At 34.1% G+C, this 23,645-nt stretch overlaps 1 protein-coding gene and 1 non-coding gene across 5 annotated transcripts in view; both read left to right on the top strand.

The window, feature by feature from the left end:
- Positions 1 to 23,645, top strand: part of LOC105249529 (aryl hydrocarbon receptor protein 1) — a 193,625-nt gene that overhangs the window by 34,466 nt on the left and 135,514 nt on the right. The gene's annotated exons all lie outside the window — the stretch shown is intronic.
- On the top strand, positions 19,350 to 19,421 carry Trnad-guc. Its single transcript has one exon. It is a non-coding gene; the product is annotated as a tRNA-Asp (tRNA).

Genomic DNA, 23,645 nt, shown 5'->3' with positions numbered 1-23,645 from the left:
AAATTTCTTTAATATGATCAGAAATATAAATTTGGATAATGGTTTTAATTTTTAGATTTGAATATATCAATAGTAGCAAAAAAATATAAAACTAGTCTTCTCTATAAATTGACTTTGTAAAAATGCTTTTCTATAAAATATTTTTTATAGTCTGCAAATCGAAGGACTTATCATAGACTTGTTATTTTTCAATTATAACAAAGAAAAAAAAATAAGCAAAGCTTTTCAATGAATCGTAACTTGTGCAAGAGTGCAGCAGGATCATTCGAGTTGAGGTCGATGATTTTTTGACGGACAGCTGTCGTTGTCGGGTTTCGGCTGATTAGTTTTTAAGTAATTGCCACGCATCCTTATGGCCTTATAACGTGCGTTTATAGCCTTGTAATGAATCCGCTTCTGAGATCTTTGCTCCATTCAAGCTGAGACCGAGGCCTCCGAGGCGTGCAAAAATGTTCGTTGTCCATTAAGTATCTATCACCGGTGCTCGCGAGACGTTGCAGATTTTTATACGCTATCGGCTAAACAGGTCTGCAAATCGATTTTACCATCAACGATTAATGGCACTAAGATATTTAACTGCGACGATCAATGAATCGCCAGAGTAAAAATTTCGAAGAGACGACGATTTTATTCACGAAGATGCGAATAAATTACAAGTTGTGCTTTCTTCTCGTTCCATTCGCATTGAATGTTGATAAATAATGACTATATTAAATTTTAAAATTTGCGTTTTTACACTCTCTGTATAATTTGTGTAAAATAATTTATACTTTATAGTCACATATTTTTCAAAGTACACATTTGTGATTATAAATATAAATATACGTGATTAACATAATATTATCGGGAGAAAATGTATCTCGAGTACCCACGTTTCTGTTAAATTTCACTCGTCAGCAAAAACAGACTGAATCGGTTTTCCACATACATATAATTTCGCATTAAAAGAAACTATTGCTCATCCACTGTCTTTATCGTAGCACGCGTGCGCGCTTTAATAGAGCCCTCTTATGTTAGTCAAGCCTGTGATGCGTGTGTAATATGTATAGCCCGTTCACGACAAGAGGATTATTGGTGGCTGGCATAACTCTCGTGACCAGCCACACCCAACAGATTAACACCTTGCATCCAATTATAACGATGCTCCCTGTCATGTGTGTGATCGCTGCTGCATTACGTATCAGTGGCATCGCTCTCGAAATGCCGGACCCGCATGAATTATCTAGAAATTCCAACAAAAATAAAGTCATATTTCAATCATCAGAATCATATCTCATATCGTATCGATATTAAAATAATGTATCAATACCTCAATAATCGTTTAATATTTTAATTAGTTAAATCAAAATAATATTGATATTATTGGCATTTTTTACTCAATTTTTCTTTCCTCGGTAAATATTAAACAATCGATGGTGCGCGTTCTTCGCTCGTGATCGGCGAGCCTTTCGGTGTTTCAAGATTGCTGAATGGGTTGCACAGCAAGGAATATCCGTCCTCGCGGTTACCGTGAATAGAGCCATAACGAAGTGAACCGCGCAGGTGAATTTATGCCGCAGGAACGGAGGCGCCCGACGAGGAGTCTAATAAGCGCCGAAACGTCTTGGAGAGAAAGAAGGAGAGGGAATCCTTGCCTTCGAGGCAAACTCCGAAGGAACAAGAGGGATAAAAAGGGGCAGGGAGAGATGAAAAAATAGATGAAAAGAGAGCGACAGAAGAAAGGGAGACGTCGAACGTCGTGGCTTTCGAACTTTATAATCTCGAGTAACTAATTTCAGCGTCCGATAAAAAATTATACAGTCATACAGATCAGTGTACACTACTATGTGTGTCTTCTCTCGAAGATGTAATTCTACCTTTACGAGAATCGATATTAACCCTTGCTGTCAAGTGAAATTAGATGTCAATTAACTATAAATTTTTACATAATAAGTAACACGTTATTTACAATTAAATATTGAAGGGGAAGAAGATTCAACAATACAAATAAGAGTAAAAACATTTTTAAGCTAATTTGTAATTAAAAATTTTTGTATCTATTTTTTTTCATGTAATATACAATGGACTAGGAAAATCGCATAAAGCCGTTCTAGTTGGAGCGTTTGTGTTGTACGATGGCATAGTTAAGAGACTGAATATGGAACGTCGTTATCACGTATTGTTGTTACTCATTGTGCGTTGCGCCAGCAGCACGTGTAACTTCAATCTCGACTTCCCTCAAGAAGTTATACGAATTTCGTTACACTTTCTCGAGCGGAATTTAAATTTCGTTATCCGGCGCGGCAATCTGCCGGGGAAGAATTTAAATATAAATAGTCGCGGGATATATGTATCGCCTTTTGCTCTTGTTGATATTTCTCGAGAGAGTACTCCTCTCTCCCCGTCGCGCCATTACCTTTTCAAATGTAACATTGGTAAGGCGTTTCGCGATGAAGGCGATTACGCGCTTTCCCAGCCATTAAAACCGTAGAATCGTCCGCCTCAGAAAGCAAAAGTAACGATAGTATCATCGCATAATTCATCATCTTACCTACTTGTTACTTATCGTTCGTCATATTCGCCAAATGCCTTTATTTTGTACAATGCAATCTTTATTTTACTCCTCGCTATCTCGCACATAATTCATGTATTTACTTGAAACGAGTTCGTAATCTTACGAAATATTACTGACGTATTAAAATGATCTCTGTATACATATTTATTCGACGGATACACGACACGCGTCGCAAGATCCATATGACATGAAAAAAAAAATTAAATCACATTATAATCAATTGTTTGACGTAATTGATTTGTTAAGATACGCGACCAAGAATCGTATGGATACGACGGATCGAGCACTTCGATCTACCGGAATTCGAGACTTGGTTTCGCGAGAGGCGGCCCTGGATCCGGCCGGTAAACGACGGTATCTTATCCGGCTCCGGGCCCGGACTCGGGACCTGGCCGGACCCGGTAAGGCGCTGTGTGTTTAACTATTCAATAATTCATCCCGCCATTCATCACCAACCAAGTGTAAAATTTATCTTATTTTTATGTATTGGCCCCCTCCAGTTCGCGGCACCATACATCAACCTCTTATTAGCCGCGATTTGTTTGGCGCGCGCGGCATCCAATCCCATTGTGCCGATTTGTCGAGGCGCGCATCTTCTCGGATCGTTGACGCGGGTCCGGGTCCTCTCTCGGATATATGCTCTTTTTTTTCTCGAAAACTCACACGCCGGAATAAAAAAAAAAAATAGGAACGATCGTTGGCTCCACGAACTCGAATATGTTGACCCTCCCGCCTATCGAGTATTTGCTAATTTTAGTGACATTGCACGGAATAGAATTCGAATTAATCCGAGCGGTAACTTGGAATTTTGATGATGAGTTATACGTTAATAGGAGCTAATCAAATCATCTTCATTCCAATAACAGCCTATTTAAAATTTGTTTAATATTTTTTTATGTTTTAATGAAACATCTAAGTCATTATTTTTATAAAGTATCTGTTTATATATTTTTTTAACTTGTTTTAAATAATATGAATGCAAACTTTATCCATAATTTTATACATAATTCTGGAATTCTGGAAAAACAATTATGAAAGAATATTAAATGTATATTATATATAAGAGAGATGTATATATATATTTTATATTAGAAAAGTCAGCGAGAGAATATGTACAAGATGTGAGTAGCTCGAGTAAAAAAAGAATGTATTAAAGATCGTGAGAATGTGCTCCGGAAATTCAAATATTTAGTGTACAAGAAGTCTAGAAGTCCCGAGTTTAGATTGCAAATTCCCAAGACGGTATCATTATGCGTAATTTATGTTGCGTCCTTCTCACAGATGACGAGAAAGACAGGATAGCGTTGTTGTACAGTTTTCGCTAATAATCATGCCAGCTATTACCAAATGGCTAATTCGTTATGGAAGAGTAACAATAATGTGATTTAAATTGCTAATGATTTGAACGAGCTTCGATATTCATTTCAACAAAAACTGTTTCTAATTTCTAAAGCAAGAAAGAAAATTTTTATCTTTAACTAAATCTTATTTTTCAAATAATATTAATTGGATTGTATATTTAAAAAAATTTTATTTAACACCTTTTCTGTAAATTTAAATTCAATAATCATCAAGATATATTTTGAAAATTAAAAAAGGTTGTAGTTGAAAGAATTAATTTTTAATTTAATTCAATTTTAATTTTAACTTAAATTAATTTTAAATATATTATAATTTTTTTCAGGAAAGTACACATCTTCATTTATTCTTTTATTTATTGAATAATTTAAATATCCGTTTTCTTCGGATATTAATATTTGTTTCAGAAATTTCACGCGGAGATCGATTTTGGCGACCATGTGAATTGTTCGTTCGACCATTTTGCGGAGCTTTTTTTGTCATTCATCGAAGGCAAATCGATAATTAGCCTGGTTCCGCGGCAATTTAGTCATTTATTCATTACACGAGGAAGACGCTGGCGTATATGACACCGGCGTGGCCGTTCGGTTCTCGGTGTAGCGGGCACTTCCGGTGCCAGGCAGAGGCGGGCACCTCATTGTCATTACGTCACCAGAGGTTGTCATTTGGTTTTTCAAACGTCCGTTTTTCTCACCGCGGGGATAGAGGGCTTGATGATCGTAATTATATACGGCCAGCCTCGGAGAAGGACGGACGGCTTAGCGCGTGTGTGCGTTCGACTTTGATCCGAAAAACGTGGCCGATCGAATATCCCGAGCTCAAGGACCGAGGACCTCATTTCGCGAATTAACACTCTTCTTACCGTAAGCACGCGAATACTGCGAAATACGAGAAAGGGGTACATAAGAAAAACTTCAAAAAACGCTCTCAGGGGGGCCTCCTGTCATTAGTTCAATTACGCTAAATTTTTCCATCTTTAATATCATTTCATATAATTCGAATATTTTACACTGTAATAAAATCTTGTATATATTACATATTCTATAAAATATATATTTTTTAGGATATGTAATATATAATATATAATTTTATTACAGTGTAAAATATTCGAATTATATGAAATGATATTAAAGATATAAAAATTTAGCGATACAGATATAGATATATCATAACAATTGCAAATCAAGCATATAAAGACGCGAGAACTTGTATAGAGCGATAGTGAGATTATTTATAACGAAATGTAATTATTTTATGCAGTTTTTTGCATTGCTTTTTATTTCCGTCCATTCGTAAATTGCACAATTCATGGCTCGACTCCTCACGAATACTTCTTCCTAATTAGGCAGTCCTGTCATTAGTTCAAGTACCATCGCTGCCCTTCTTTCGTGACAGCATTCATTCCTGTGTCGCACTTTGTGTGCCCGATGGTTGGCGTATCCTGAATTCGCCTTCCTATTAGGGTGTGGCTTACTCCCCGGACAACGAAATTGGTGCTCTCTCTGGTCTCAGTGCTTGCAATATTTAATGAAATTATCGTACGATCTTTGTTTCTCTGAAGCTTTTATAGATACGAATATAAATTAAACAAAAATTGATTTTATACAATTTTAAATATCAAGATGCTAGGTTAAATCTTTATGCATTATTGGAAATCTATTTTCATAATTCTTTTATTAGAAAAATAATCAAAAGTAAATAGAAAGAATAATAATGATTGAAATTAATATCATTTTAAAATAAAAAAATTCCATTTATCGAGAAATGTTTGTACTTTTAATTATTTCGATTTTTTCTATTTCTTCTGATTGCTACTATATGCTTGAAAACAATATATACTTTTATGCCATTAAATCTCTCACATCTTACATAAGTTTGCTGAAAATTATGTCATCTCATTTCTTGAAAGAGAAGCATCATTAATAATAGCAAATTTTTGTTCATAATAAACTATATACAATTAATCAAAATCTTTAATATTATATATAGTAATTTTATATAACAACCCATTATAATAAAAAGCAAGATTCTACGGCCATATATAATTTAACAAGCTAACTTATAAATTATTGTATGGAAATTGGATTAAATGGAAAGTCGACACATGATGCAATATGGTGCATATAAGATGACATAATAGTTGCAAAGTAATCTAGTCACCACGTCTTATGATATAATTTACACCGCGGCATTTTCAATAATCATTTATTTCCATGAAATATGAAATATGAATACGACTTATCTAAATTAATTTCCTTCCTTTTATTTAATGTATATATTAATATATGATATTTATATTTTTTCATGAAATATGAATGTATAAATATATAGGCATTTTTCCTCCAATCGATATTGTACGATCAACCATCTCGCGATACCGCGATTATTAGGGTGCCTTCTGTTCTCCTTTCCAACGCGACGAATGCAACGCGTCCGGGACAAGTCGCGGGAACCGACAGTTAGACCGTCGTCGCCGCGCCGCATCCCTTCATTTCGCCATCCGCTCGTTTCGGTAGAATTTGCATTTCAGGAACGTGAGATTGGGCGGTACAAAGATAGAGCTAATGCTCACGGGGCGGCGCGCCGCGCCGTGTAAACACAGGGTAGCCCGGATCCCCTTTCTGGCTTCTTTCTCATCTTCCGTTGTGCTACGGGTTTACGTCGAGCTTTCCGTTTTCGGTTTAAAGGCGAGGTTATCAGCGAGTACCGGAACGCGCGCACCGATGCGAGTTGCGATTGCTACTGTAAACGAATGCGGCCTTTTATTTTGCGGAAATTAAAGGGGTAGACGTTCACTCGCAGAAGTCGCATTTAATCTTTTGCTACTTTCAATATAACGTGGCTCTCTTAGTCGAAGGATATTGGCTTTTCTCTGCGAATATTTATACGTAAAACAGATTCGCATTAATATAATCAGAAATATATTCAAAATTGTCAAAATTGCAACGACCTAGTATTTAAATTTCTTTTTATCTTTGAGATAAATTCTACGATTTCTTTCGAATTTTAATCATAGAATAGTTTGATGATGGTAGTTAATCTCGAAACTTTGATATTGACAAAATTAAAATGATAAAATTTCCCATACTTTGCTTCAATCTATCTTTCATTATCAAATTCTCTTTCTTCGATTATTTACTTCTTTGGTTGATTCAATAAGAGAAGGCATAGTAATTAGACAGTGAAAAGTAATTTATATATATATATATATATATATATATATATATTCTTTATTATTATTAGTTTTCAGTGAATTATAAAGCTTGTTGATGATCATTTGGACGTTATAAATTTTTCTTGCCCAGGAAACTCCACTCGCATACATGTGTATATATATATATATATATATATATATATATATATATATTATTTATAACGTAAATTGATATCAAAAATAACAAGATCGACGTACATATTTTATGCATCAATACATCATAAATAAATCGCGTGTCTATAAAAATACTTTAGCTAGAATATTTTGTATAGCTTTATTTTTTTACAAAGGAAACACATGAGTTTAACTCGTGAGGATTCCGACTCTGACGTAATTTGTTTGTCGTAACATATACCTAATGATATAAATTGTGCATATTATAATCAATTTACGTTGATATATATTCCATAATTTATGATACAATACGTTAGTAATGTATAATAATTTATGCGATCATACACTTTTTTTTTCGCATTAAACTTTAATTCATGAATTACGTTAGATTTTATATAATTAACTCTCTTGTAACTAAAATGTTGCAAGGTAATCTTTAATATGTAAAATTGCCAGAATATAAGTTTATATGGAAATTACAATAATGAATATTAATTTGTAAAGATTATATAAATTAGGGAAAATATCGCACATATAGACATTTGTCAAAAGATAAGAAATTAATTCTATTAAATTATCGAACGAGCGACATCCTCGTGCAAAGGCTTAATTACTATTACCACGGTAGTTGCGTGTACGATATCTCTTATACATACTCGTACACACGCATACACAGACACATGTACATCATGTAAAAAAGACGCGCATTGTACCTCTATATTATCCGCAACCGGTATTATTACCGGACTAACTTACGGTTAGCGAGTAACTTTTGATTCGCGTAAAAAAATTATCTCAGAAAAAATTATCTACGCTGTGTCGAATTCTCGTCCGTACAATTAACTTTCAGGATCATACTCGAAATCGCGTTACATCGCGAGCGGGTAGTAATTAAAAAACTGCCGGGACGCGCTCAGATTTAAAGACACTTCAATTGAAGGAATAATAACAGTAATCGCGTACAGATAATTTTCGCCTCGTATTTAGCAAACACGTATCAACTCGATGCTTTGTTAGGTTGAAAACCACATAATAAAGGCATATTCTCGGTCCATGTCAAGTACACGGTTTAGAGGAATGAAACGCCGAATATAATATAAATATTTATATTATAAATACATGAATTAAATATAGATATTTTATTTGAAATTTTTATTCGCTTTTGCGATGACTCTATCATAATCGCAAGTATTTAATTAATAAAATTGATTGCTTTTTGTTGGACGCTAAATCTATTAACGTCAGACATTGCAAAAAAATTATAATTTGGACAAATGTTTAGATATATAATTTTAGATTTAAATTACTTTTGGAAACGCAAATATGGTTGATAAAATGGCTGCAACTCGCGGTGCATCGCGTGGAAATACATACGAGGGCGTATCTACAAAGAATTTTTTATGCGAGCTGCGTTTAGAAGCAAATAGCGTAAAATAATTCCGCCCAACGTAACACAGCATCCTCGTTAATTTACACTAGATACTCTTTCGCACTACTTATTAACAATTAGAGTCTCGCGCAGTTGCAGAGTTCTGTTTATCTGACGTTTAATTAATTACGTCTCGCAAGAAACTACGGAATGAATGCTTTTGCAAAATGCGAATGCAAGAGGAAAAACGCGAGTCACTCAAATCAGCAGATCTATCAAAGTCCATGATAATTGTTGGAGAATCATTAATGATACTTTACTCTAACTTTTATGAAATAATTAAATTATTTTAATACAAAGAGTCTCCTTCCCCCAAAATTAATCTTATTGTTAATAATAAATTTATTAAGTATATTTTTTTCTTAGAAAAAAATAATATAAGTATATTTTTTTCTTAGAAAAAATATAATTAATAAATTTATTATTAACAATAAGATTAATTTTGGGAGAAGGAGACTCTATTAAAATAATCTAATTATTTCATAAAAGTTAGAGTAAAGTATCATTAATGATTCTCCAACAATTATCATGGACTTTGATAAATCTGCTGATTTGAGTGACTCGCGTTTTTCCCCTTGCATTCGCATATAGAAAAAAATATAATTCTCTAAAATATCTTCTTTTTTGCAAGCGTACGAAATCGTAAAGTACCGACGTATTTCTCGAACGTCATTCGATGGAATCGTATTATTCAACGAGAGATTCGCGGCTATTCCGCGATCGTTTTACTCGCAAATGATAGTGGAATACAATACGACGGATTGGTCCGCTTGCGCGGCGAGTTATACATCTAGATGAAGCGTTCTCGCGTCAGGTATACATAAATATAGATCGCCCTGTCTTGAAGAGCTCCGACTTGTCTCACCGAGTACTCACCGCGTTCGATCGTACCACCTCTCTATAGCGATATACTAGCGGCCGCTACTATCTTGATACCCCCCCACGCTGAGATCGCGAGCGTATCATTACCCCGCCTAGTGGCTAGCTCGGCAGATTACACGTCTGCGGGCCGAGTTTGGCTCAAGCTGACCCGACCTAACTCGAATTTGTAAGAATGATTGCGCCGGGATTTGCATGTTAGTGAGCGGCATGTCCCAGAGAAAGAGAGAGAGAGAGAGAAAAAATCGCGTACGATATACTATTTTTGATGCGGCGCGAAGGCACACAATAGCATCAATCTATGCCCCGTTGAATACCAGGATTCAAAACCTACGACAATCTCTAAGATTTAAAATTCTGAAATTTATAGAATTGGAAGAGAAGAGAAAGGCTTGGGAAGCGATTTTTGCAAACACACAAGAATATTTTTATTATACTATTTATTGCATGTTGTAGCAATTATTCAATTAATCATTAAGATTGATAAATCTTATTACAGTGCTTCAACGTGGTCGACTGTCATCTGTATTTTGCTTCTGATGGAGAAAATTCGACAGATTTGATTTTTTTTGTTTTTTATGTTTCACGAAACTTATTCCGCAATTTCAGTGTATTGGCCGTTAGCGTTTAATTTTTTCGCGTAATTGAGTTAAATAAATCGCGTTGAAGCGGCAGTGACTTTCCTCGAATGCCTGCCGGAAGCGAGGCCGTTCGCTCGTGTCCCACCTGCCAGTACTGGCGGGCATGAAATTATGCTAATTAAACATATCGAGCAAAAAAAAACAGCACTGCACACTCGTATATTTATATGGGCGTTGCCCTTATAATGTCGTTAAATATTTATCAGCGAAAAAGCACGATAGAAAAAAATTCGTGGAAAATTAAGTATTTTGTGTTAAGGTCGCTTCTTTGAAAAATTATTTAGAAATGCATATGTTGTTTACGAAGTTCGTATCTAAATGAACGAGGAATTTCAGGAAACAAATTACATTATTACGTGACGAAAGGTGAAAACGTTCAATCCTAATGCTGCGATAATCGAGAAGAATGTACATTGAAGAAGTTAGCTAACGAGCGCTCTACTAATTAACGAGATACGGTTATATCGCACATGCGAGCAAATCTAATAAAACTTAAAGCTTGGTATACGCGCATCACCTGTAAAATGTGTCGTTCTGATAGATTATGATGTGAAAACGAGCTACTTTTACTTTTGATTCGCGTACTAATTTCTCTTATGTAATTTTATTTAATCGACGATACAATATGCGGTTAAAAAACAATTAAGATTATTTTGTCTTCTTTTAATTCACAGTTTAGCCAATTGACTTTGAAAATTTAATTTAGCTGCTAGTACTAGTATAATTGAGACTAACTGTGCGACTTTTGAAGTACACTTTAAGTATACGCTCCGATCTAAGACCGCCCACTCATGGACCGCTCGATAAACGGGCTTTCTTGACATCGCAATTAATTTATATTACGCACATGTGGCTTCAGAGACGATTGACAAATCGATTTATTCATCAGTCCGCGAATAGCAAATATATAAAATACTACGTTGATTTAAGAAGACAGTACAAAATTTGCAAAATTGATAATTGTGACATAACAATAAATGATATTTACTCTAAGAGCTTAAAATGCTTGCGAGAAATAGAAAAGATTATATGGACTAATATTTTCCATTTTTTCGAGAATAAAAAAAGAGAGAGAAAGGGAGAGGAAGACATTGAAATCTTTTATAAAATTAATCAAGTATTTCATTGTTAGTAAAAAAAAAATACATTAATATATATAATTTACGCTAATTTTTCTTTGATGAAAAATATTTTATTTGAAAAATTTAAAACACATTAATAAACATGTGATATAAAACTATTTTTTCCAAAATTTTTCATCAAAAGAAAAAATGTGAGTAATAAATTTTAATGTAGAAGTAAAGAATAAGTACAGGGAGATATGCAAATTTCTATTGATAACTTCTTCGTGCCGTTATCGGAAAGAATTTATCACGATACGAGCGCAATATAATAGTGCCGTATATACGGCGTAAACTTAATCTGGGAGCCACATTTTTGACTCCTCTCCGATTAAGATCTGAAAATAAATATAATTCAAAGATACATTGTGGTAGTGATTATACGTAACAAAGCTTAGATTGTAATCATCGCGGGCCAAAGTTATGGCACATTCTCGACACGAACGTAACTTGCTGCGTAGTACGTTGTTGATTGTCGCGATATAAATAATAAATGCTCGTTTCATTAGTGAAGGTTCTACGCTCATCTATTCTAATATTTACACGAAACTTAACGCACGTTTTAAACGATCGTTTGTATAGCGCGTGAATGGATAATGGCCGAAATAACATAGCATAACATCGTTAAATAATTTACAAAAGGACAACAATAATTGCTGGAACAATATATGTATAATTTTATTTTTTCTCAAAAAATATATTAAAATTTTAAGATTAACTTTTAATGAATTTTAACTTTTAATTAAATTTCAAATAAGAACGACATACAGTAATAAAATTCAATTAACGAGATATAATGTAGAAAATTAAGAAAATTATGATAAACAGTAATGCATCATTAAATTTTTATTAAAGAAGGAAGATTGATAGGAGCCTGTTTTCAATATTTAAGATAAAATACAGTAGAAAAGTAGTAGTTGTGTTGAGACATTATGTGTACTTAATTGATGATTGATAGAAATGAAATTATATTTTTAATATAATTAAAACAGATTAAATCATAGTAGCTAAGGACGAGAAGAAAATCTTCTCAAGATTATATGTATCGATTATATGTATCGATTGGTTTTTGCTTTCAAGTTTGCACCTAGCGACCGAGTCAGAAAAATTGATTGCTTTTAAGAATAATCTGTGGACGCGGTTGCAACATGATAGTCGCGCTGTGGTAAACGTATAGCAAAAGTATTCCTATTTTAAAGATTTTTCCACAAGAGTATCACTTGCAAAACATCCTATTTCTAATTGTGTTGTTAAGTTTCCACTTTGCAATTAATTGCAAAATCGAAGCTTTTTTTAATCATAGATATGTCAAGAGAAATAAAATGAAAAACTTTATTTTCTAGATGATTAATTTGAAAAATTGTTTTGAAAATTAATAATTTTTAATATTTAGAAACGAGAACAGAAATATTATAGCTTATTTCTGCATAAATCGAAGACACTAAATTGAAGTTGAAATATATTAAGAATGATTTTTCTATTTGCAAATCTGATAGAATGGAAAACATTTAGGAACAAAATATAATAAAAATACAATAAATATAATAAAATATAATAAAATATAAAATAAAAAAATATAATAAAAATACAATATAATAAAAGTATAATAAAAAAATATCGTAACAAATATAAAATTTTATTTATAGTAGAAAATATCGCAATAAATGCACTTATCCCGTGCATGAAGGGTATTCCAGAGAACGTCGGAATTTCCAGCGGTTCGTGTCACATATCTTTTACCCTTCTGAAGAAAGAAAAAATAGTCTGGAAAGTTTCCCGTGCAAGCTCGCTAATAACTCGGAGGCATTCGTCCGGTATTATTTACTCCTTTCAACCGGCTAGACTTGGCGCGTTGCGGCAAGTGCCCGGTAAATTGTCCTGGATATAACTGCTCGAAATTACATCCTCGATTATGAAGTCTAGAGACGCGTAGGACGTCGAAATTTTCTGTCGTCGTCGTGCACGACGAAGCACGAACTCGCTTTTGAAAGTTCCGCGATGAATTTTCTACGATCGCTCAGGTATCGGAGCGCGCTCAAAGTAAAAAGAGCGAGAGTGCACGCGGCAACCTATACAAGTTTTACACGTGTACCACACGTCAATTACCGAGGGGGGGAAGGGACAGGAGATATAGAATCATCATCGTGATTGTTGTACGCCGTGGAAAGTCCCGAGAATTTGAAAACTGCGTTCTATCTCTTTCTATCTATCTCTCTCTCTCTCTCTCTTTCTCGGCGATAAATATCACGACTCATTGAACTTTACGGATGCGCCGCCTTTGTGTGCAACGTTCCGCAATTACGAAGTATAACCACCGTAAAACGTAATACTGTAAATTATATAACGGACATGACGCTGGTATCCACGCGCGGTTCTTAATGGAAACGGTGGAATTTTCTGCAGCGCACTTTTGAAAGTAAAAGTTTCTGAATTAAAAATGTCGTTTCCTTTTAAAATTTGTCTCTGACGTAGACTTCCTTTTAAATTTCGAGTGCAATTAATTTTTTCGCGTGTATTTCCTGGAACGCGATTGCCGTTTCTTGCTCCGTCGAGTCGCAATGAAGTTTCGGAATTAATCCATTGGCGCTAATGAGAGAATCTGAAGTCAATTAAGTACGCCGTTGATGATATGGTCCCGATAAGCCAGAAAACCAATGAATATGCAAACTATTATACGACCACCTGCCATACGCCTTTTCATGGCCCGTTATGTGTGCGAAAGAGTATCGGCATATATCTATACGTGTACGCGTTTGAGGCGGTATTAGAGACGGTAGGTGCATAAATCGAGATATGTGTATGTGCACGAGTGTACTCTATTCTTTTATTTATACTCGCAAACCGCCGGACGTCATGAATGAGCGATACGTCATGCGAAAACTACCTTTTTTTTAAGACGAGATAAGCATCTTCCCTCTTGCGATTGTATTTACACGTGATATTTTCCTACGCGATTTGCGTCATCTATTTCTAACGTATTTCAGAAACAATTTCTATTATCCATAATTCATGTGTCATAATACAAAATTAGGGAAAAATCGCATAACGTATCCAGCTGTGATTAATTCTTTATAATTTTGTGTCAATTTTTTGTCGAATATCCATATTTTTTATTTAATAGTTAAAGAGAAAAATGTGAGCTAAGATTACAGTCTATTTTATTTAATGTTAATTGAAGAGGAGATGTATTTTTTATTCTCCAAAGTTAGTCGAATTTATATCGGTATAAAAAATGTAGGAGGAAGAATCATAGAATTTCAACAAAACTTGATTTTACACTGACATTTTTCTTAAACGGATGAGGCTAATATAAGAAAATCATACTGCATAAATCACAAAGCTGTTTTCTTGACGGAGTCACGATGAGTGCTATTATTTCACACCTCGCGGCGTTGATTCTAATCGTTGTCGGCTCGGTTGGTCTTCTCATTCTCACATCGCCAATCGTACTTTTACGTATTCCATCGATCGATAATTTGATTCGTTCGAGAGGGGAAAAAAGAGATTACTCGCGCCGAATCGGCCATTGGCATCGCGCGCTCGCGCGCGCATTCGCGTATATATATTTGTATGCACGTATTCATCTTTGCGCGATGTAACGCTAATGGTCGGACAATTTGCAGAGGCGTGCCGAGTTAAAGTCAGACTCCCCTGCGAAGTTCCGCCGAGCCAGACTCGAAAGTAATGGCCTAATGTTACTTAATATCCACCGTAGAAACGCGCTTATCTCAGATATGCCCTAAAGGGCTGACGTATTTCCATATTTTACCATGCCGCAGTCGCATCCTATGCCAACTTCTACGGCAAAATCATAAATGCGGCTCGATCTAGGTAAACACTTCGCCAGAAAGAAAGAAAGAAACCCAAGAGAGAGAGAGAGAAAGATTTTGTTTGTTACTTGACAGAAACAAAGCTGTATACATGTGTAGCTGTCAAAAGTTGTGCATTTCTCGCACTCGCAAATTTTGCACTCTTGATAAATATTTTTATTATCTTCAATGTTTGAAATTATGTTCAAATTTTTGATAGCGAGAGAGATTTTTACTTTGATGTTTAACAATAATAAAGATATGTATATAATTGTTAAAAATTGTCTATCTCTTCGTATTTGTAAATTTGTCTTTCTTGACTAATATTCTTATTGATATTTTATCTTGATTATTTTCAATATTTAAAATTTTATTGAATTTTTCGATAAAAAGTTGATAGAAATTTTTACTTCGATACTTGACAAAGCTATGTGTAACTCAAAAGTTGTGTATTTCTTCGCATTTACAAATTTTTCTATCTTGATTAATATTTTGATATTTTATTTTTATTATCTTTTTAATATATTTGAAATTATGTTGCATTATTGTGATAATGAAAAATTGAAAGAGAGAAAGAATAAATTAAAATTTATGTCAGAAATTAATCAAGTTAAGCGTTTGTGTACAAAGACAAAATTTAAGATGCAATCTTAATATTAAGGCAATCTTCAAATTTATATTTATTCGCGCGGTCTTTGGCCTCCCAAAAACTCGTTACATAAATGTCTGGACAATGATAAATCGCGTACACGAAAAAATTGCGCATACCTTCCACGGTGATTTTCGTCGATAGCCGCGCGCGGCCGCGGCTAATTTTTCTCCGGCTAATTTCCGGTCAAGATGTGGGTTACGATGGTGAAGCTCGAGCACATAAGTCTCTTCGGTATCAGTAGTTCCCACTGTTCTCTCTCTTTCTCTCTTTTTCACCATCTTCGATCATCATCTCCTTCTATCTTGTCACATGTTGGCGTAGAAAAGGAAATAACCAATCTTTGAAAATAAATTAACCAATACATGTCGATTCAACAAAATTAATAAGAGTTTAATTTTGATTTTATATGATTAGAGAATATTCTTATTTAATTAATTAACTCCTATTATAAGAATATAAAATCTTACAAAATATTTTTTCTTTTATTGATTTTTGAAAACAAAGTAAACGATTAAAATATTTTTATTCAACAATTTTGTAAATAGCAAATATAATTGATAATTTAATTATATCTCTCTTTTTTTGAGAGAATAAATATTTAAAGATCTATTTAAGAAATATCTATATGCGTACTACTCTCTTAAGGGAAAATAGCGATTAATTTTGTTAATTATACAGTGCGATAGCTGATTGAAGAATTTATTATATGATTTTTTGTGAGTTGTCGCGATATCAGCTGTCGTGGTAAGTCGCTAACTTATTTCTTATCCTCCACCAACCCTCTCCCTGTGACGTTTAACGTTATCGGCAATGTAAGGATTGAGTTAGTTAATTAAATGCATAAATTTCGTGCGCTGTGACACGGAGGCCGGGAAGCTGAATATTCGAATCGTTTTTTAATTGCATATTAACACGCGAAAATTTGCAAATTAAACAAAATTATATCTCTCCTTTCTCTTAAACAATTTAAAATTGCTGCGTATTGTTTGCATACAACGTTGCTAGGCTACAATGTACTATCAAATGTACTATCAAATATTATATTATAAAACGAGATTATTCCAATGTGATTTCAGATAGAAATATTTAATCTGTCAAACATAAAAAAAATTATTTGATATATTAAAAAAATTTAAATGTGATTTTCTATTGATGGTTTAATTTTCTATAAATTTTCACACATACACGTGAATTGACGACTGATATTTGTAATTACGTCACTTATCTGTAATTGAAATTTGATTGTAAAAGATATCTGAGATCTGCACGAGGAATAAAGATGAATGTTCCGTTTCCTTATCGAAAATTTATTTCGTCGTGTAAACGATCGATAAAACTTTGTAAATTGGACGTCGCTGCGATGATGTATTATTTACTTAAGAAAACGCATTCGAATGACGCCACGCCGCGATGCCTTCGGCCGATTAAATGACTTATTAACGGACTTATAGTCTTTCTGATATCAGCAGTCACTCGCGACAACATGCGCGATCAACGACTAGCCGGCGGCGTCTTTCATCAATCGTATTTCATTGCGGGGACGTACTCAAGTTAAATGAATAAGGATAAGATCGATGCATTACGGTGCAGAATTTTCGATCACGGAGTTCCGTGACATTAAACACATCTGTATTATTTTATCGATACGTTCCTGACAAAGTTATCATTAGCATGCCATAATTTTAATTTTACGAGGAAATTTTAATTATTGATATTAATTAAGATATATACACAAAAACTAATTTGCTCGTAAGAAAGAGCATGAAAGAATCTTTTTTCGTTCGTGCATTTTAATGTTTTACGTCGAGAAGTTAAATGTATGGCTATTCTTTATCGTACAAAAAGATTGATATCATTCACCGTTGTGGTAAAATAATCTTGTTTTTTTCTTTTGTGTTTCAGGTAAATCATCTTGCATAATTTTTCCCTGTGCATCATAAATGTTCCGCGAGGAAATTCATTGGTGATAAATCAGGTAACTAAGTCCTTATTAATGGAAGTCTATTTTTGCAAGCCTATCTATTTCATATATTCCTGCTCGATTATTTTGCATCAAAGTATAAGGAAAAACAAAAATTGATTACTTTTCATCTATGTTCAATAAATCTATTATCTTTTCATCTATGTTTACTAAATTGTTACTTTAAGAAAAAAAATTTTATAATAGAATGTTAATTGATTACTTAAAAAAAATAATATATAATAGTATACACATCTGTACTTTTAAAGAACGTCAAGATAACTTAACGTCAAAGATAACTTAACGTCTGACTTTCAATGAAAGAAAAAGAGCAAAACGAGATCGAGATGAAAAGGAAGGCTTAAAAAATCGACGATACCCGGCCTGTTTTCATACATTACTTAAACTACTGTTCACGCAGACGAATCACCGCGATAGCCAGTACGACGGACGGACGAGTCCTACAATAGTGTAGTCTATTATATCTGCGCCCATTCGCGCATACACACGGTATAAATCTACTGTACACACAGCCGCACACAAATCTATACGTGCATACGTATACGGTACGTTCGCGCGCGTATGCACTTGCATATGTAAGGATCCACGATTACATTTACAAACAGTTAAGGCCATTAGCGAGCACGCGAAACCTCGGGGTACTAATTTAATCCAGCTCGGTAATTGCGAAAGATTCTAATGGCCTTTGCCTCCTCGCCGCATTTACTTCGCCGTCGACGTCGTCCTCGTCCATCCTGGCGCGTCCGCGACGCCGAAATTTTCATAATTTTCGCTACATCGCTCTTAGATTAATCGCTCTTCTCTTTCCCTCTCTCTCTTCTTTGGAATTATTTCTTATTTCTTTTTATCTCTTTTTACCTTCTTTCTTTCTCTCTTTTTCATCGCAGTTTGTCTCCTTTTTATTGCTCCGAAGCGGCAAATATTTCTCGCGCAGAGATATGGAAATCGTGCCTCGTTCTGGGCAAAAAGGATTTATTTCCTAGTCGGTGCATATTAATACACGACTCGCGCGCCTCGTCTGGATGCGTGTCTGTCACGTCGGTGTGCGAGAAATTTACGCCACGCGAGTTGCACGATTCTGGCGGAAATCGCATCCGCACCTACATCCACGAAAACAGCATTGCGGTTCTTCAACTTTTCACTTAGCATTTATCCGCGATGTCGAGATGTTTTATCCGGGTATAAATATGTAACTGTATTTTACATCTCTGAATGCACTTTTGTACTTCCTTGTATTTGCTCTCTTTTGTCTCTTTAAACTCGTTTAAATTTAATAATAAATTCTGAAGAAAATTCGATTCAATTGTCACTAATAAAATATGGACTTTAAAATATTGATTAAAAAAATAATTAAAATAAAAATGCACGACTTTGATATAAGATATATAATATATATAACTTGTGTATTATATTTTTATCAAGTAAGTTAATTAAAAAATAGATATGATGCAGAAATATGATGAAATTTTATAAAATATTATTGTGCGACATATAAATGTATTCTTATATAAATATTTGTTACATATTGTTGTTACATTTGTAAATATTTGTTACAACTATGTGTATTCCACAAATCTTCTTCCTCTCATCGTGAATTCCTCGGTAGTATAGTGGTCAGTATCCCCGCCTGTCACGCGGGAGACCGGGGTTCGATTCCCCGCCGGGGAGAGGATATTTTTTTTTATTTTTTATTAGAGCTGCAATTGTTTCATTTATTCAATGTAATATTAAATGGTATCATGAATATTTTAAAAAACCTCGCAAATGTCTTCCAGTCTCTCAATCTTATGCGTGACAGACGCAGATACTGCAGTGACAATATTATCGAAAATTTTACAATGAATGAAAGAAGATTTATCGATACATGTAATAAAAATATTGAAAATATACATTTATATGTCACACAATAATATAGTTTATTCAAATTTTATAAATATTTGTTACAAGTATATCTGTTTCGACAAATTTCCCAAAATAAAATTTTTTGATAGTATATTAAATAATAATATATATAATATATATTAAATAATAATATATATATAATAAATATAAAAAATAATCTTATTTAGCCAAGTCCTGGAAAACGCATTTTAATCATTAACATTGCTCTTGCTTTACAAGCATATCATGTTCCATCATTTTAAAATCATAAGAGATCCGCTCGCGCGAGTGTTCCTTGTCAGCTGACAGCGCGCGCCTTCGTGACGCGGTCGCTTGCGGATTAATCACGTTTATAGTACGCTTTGTAACTGTTCCCTACGGTCCCTCGCTCTCCTCCCCCGCCGAGGACGCGACAATTCCCCGTGAAAAGACGATATGAGGCGGCGGCAGTAGCAGGTTGCATTCCCGTGGGATGGGAAAGCCTAGAAAAAGGGAAGCGTAGCGAATTACTCAGCGCGCAGCCGCGCCCATTTGCGGAAAAGAAGTGGATATAATGGTGAATTGGATTACCCGGGGCTGGGGCTGAAGAAAGCGAGCGAGAGACGCAAGAACGCGAGAAATTGCCGCTTCTCTTACCGCGATCCAGTTGGTGATACGAATACGTTTTTCTCGAGAAAAAGAGGCAGAGAAGAGGGAAAAAAGAAGAGGCAAAGGGGAATATCGCGATAACGACTTGTGGCGAATCAACCGAACGCTTTTCTCCGCAAACGTTTCGCGCGATTATAAGAGATTATATGCGATTATAAGCGATGTAACGAGATATAAGAATAGGATACGCAAGATTTTTCTAGAGAATGTCTTGAGGAGAAAGTTCGAGGGAGTGTATTTTTTTTATCAATAGGGAGATGAAATGCTGTTGGATCACTTTCACCCTTAATCCCTCAGCCAATGGGAAAATGTATAGGGAAACGAATCATTTTTCAAGCTACCAATCCAAGGCTACTCTTTTGAAACGTCAGTATCCAACCGTAAGATTCTTGCGGTAATAATAAAAATATTAAAGAAAGAAAAGAACTCTTCTAATTAATATTCGCAAAATTTTGAATAACAATAATTTTGTATAATAATATTGAATAATAATAATTTATTATTAAATTAATGTAGCATTCTAAATAATGCATACACGTCTCATTTGTGCGTAGATTCTTGAACGAATTTATCCTCTTTCTCTCTGAGAGAAAAATTCGTAAGTCGTCTCATTAATCTTAAAAATGAGAAAATTAAAGGTGCGTTTTTCAATTTTTCATTATAATATTGTTTGCTTATAATATACGTTGCATTAGCCATTATTCGTTTCAATTTGTCACCTTCGTCACTTGCTTTTTTTCCTTCTTTAACTTTTTCGCAACATGCGCTTCTTCTCCTTCCCCTTAAATTACGATCGCTTATACGGGCGCGTCAAAGAAAGCGGAATATATACCTTATTAATCGCCGAGATACTTATCGATCGCCGAGATACTTAACGAGGGGAACGTTAATTAACGAACGTATGCAGCGTGTTAATATCCTTGCACCTGCACGTTTCCAGTTTTGTGCAAAACGTCGCGATCTATATTGACAGATTAATAAACAGATACGTTATCTCTTTCTCTTAATGACTGTTGGCGATATATATCGATGTTTCTGTGAGATGCCTAAATTGATGGCAATTACATAAGGGCGATATATATCGATGTTTCTATGAGATGTCTAAATTGATGACAATTACATAACGGACGTCAACAAACTAAAAACGATGATAGTAGTTAAAAATCTATAAAATTTGTTAAACGCTACTGTATTTTTTAAATATTAAAAAAATGCAATAATATCAAATCTCATATATTTCCATCTTTCAACCAGAATAATTGATATTTTATAAACAGTATTTTTTAAATAACTACAAATAAAATACTCTTAAAAATATTTGTATTATTATACATTATGGTTGAGAGATATTCGATATATTAAGATTCTTCAATCAGATAATTCTCGGGAGAAACGATATGTTCCGACTGTTAGATATATTGCACACCTTGGGCGACCGCACGTGGGAGATGAACACGCTTCTCTCCATGTGTTTACTCACACGACGCCTATATTCAGACGCATAAGTATAATTAGGTTTCAAGTTGTTTGATACGCAATGCACGCAGCCGGAAAAAAGCCGGAAAATCGTTAATGAACACAAAGCGGCAGACATTCCGTTCCTCTAGGCGATACAAAAACCTCTTCCGGCGTAAATTAACGCGCGTAAGAATTAATTGCCTCCACGTGCGTAATCAACTCGCGGTCTGATCGACTTCAATTTCTGTTTAAATGAAACGACGTGATGCAATTAATCAATGCAAAGTACATCCGCGATGTAGTGTTCTAATTATTATAATGTGGAGATACACGAATTTATGTGCTTTTTTTACGCGTATCATGTCAAAATAGCGTTGGATATTCTTAGCGACAATTTTAATTTCTTTTGAGCGTTTTAGAAATATGTATTCTTAGATAAGAAATTAAAAAATTTATTGCAAAAATGTATTAGTCAATTTTTCAGAAATATTTTATTTTCATATTTATACAATAATAATTATTTTTAATAATATTATATAATTTTTTTTGACATTGTCTAAAGAAATTATATGCCAATATTCAAATGATATTATATAATATATTAATCGTACATAGTTGTTTTTTTTATTTAGACATTAGAAGAGAATGTTGAATTAAAATTATTAAGAAAAGACAAAGTTAAAATTGTACTTTATTGTCACAAAATTGTTAATAATCAATAACATATATTTCTAAATTTGGCAAAAATATAATTTAATTTAATTATGTTTTTTGCGGGAAAATTTATCGACTTTCGCTCGCAGTATTTGAAAAAAATATTCGCCGAACCCAATCGTGCCTGGAAACGCACATCGCAGCGAGTGACACGAGCCGGCTTCTCCCTAGGGGGAACGAAAAAAAAAAAGATGACGACCAGACGCAGGATGCCGGCGTGTAGGGTGCGTTTTCATACAAAATAACGAAAGTTCCTTCCGGTATCGGACCACGTAATACGCCGGTGTGCGAAAGTTCTCTCCGCCTGGTAGGCGGGACTGACTGCCAGTCTAACCCTTATAACGCACATTCACCGACTGTTTACGTACCTGACATGAAAGCATCACGAAATGCAAGTCCCGCCTATAGGAAGGTGGTCGTCCGTTTGTTCGCTCGGCGAGACGAAAATATCATTTTTATTTTTTGCAAAAACAGCGTTCGACATCGGGCCATCATCGTTTGACATTTGGTATCAGTTTTAAGAAATTAGGTGATGTTATCAAAAGTCTGCTGCGTGCATTAAATTATTGGATGTAAATAAAGCTCCAAAAGAATATGAAACATCTTAGATCTCTATCACTGTAAAATTTCTTCGGAGAAAATAAGATTGCTGTCTTTAGCAGAACTCGCAAATTATTGTTATAATTATATATGATTATAATAGTACGGTAATTTCCACATTAGAAAAATTTTTAATTAACGTCCATGATGTAATTAATAGACAATGTAACAATAGAATTTTTGTTTTTCCTTTAATTGACGTCTATGATGTAATTAATAGACAATGTAACAATAGAACTTTTGTTTTTCCTTTTTTATACAATATTAATAATATTAATACTAATATAAATTTTATAATATAAATACTAATATAAATTACATAAACTATTTTTTATTAGAAAATATCGGGGCAGGTTCTGATTTCTAATTTACTATCTAAATTAGCATATTCTTAATTAAAATCATTAATTGAAGCGGAACTCATACGCGCTGTCAAATCAGGAAAATAGAGCGTGTGCGTCACTAAAATATTCTGATCTTGGGGGGAAAAATGGTATCGATAATATTGCTTTCGGAAAAAAGAAAGTAATCGGTGAGAGTAGATGATGTATATAAAACACGTATTCAATTATATCGTTAATTGCACTAATA

Source organism: Camponotus floridanus, unplaced genomic scaffold, assembly GCF_003227725.1.
Source record: "Camponotus floridanus strain SB8 unplaced genomic scaffold, Cflo_v7.5 scaffold100, whole genome shotgun sequence".
Classification (NCBI taxonomy): Eukaryota; Metazoa; Arthropoda; class Insecta; order Hymenoptera; family Formicidae; genus Camponotus; species Camponotus floridanus.
This window is presented reverse-complemented; position numbering and strand designations above follow the sequence as displayed.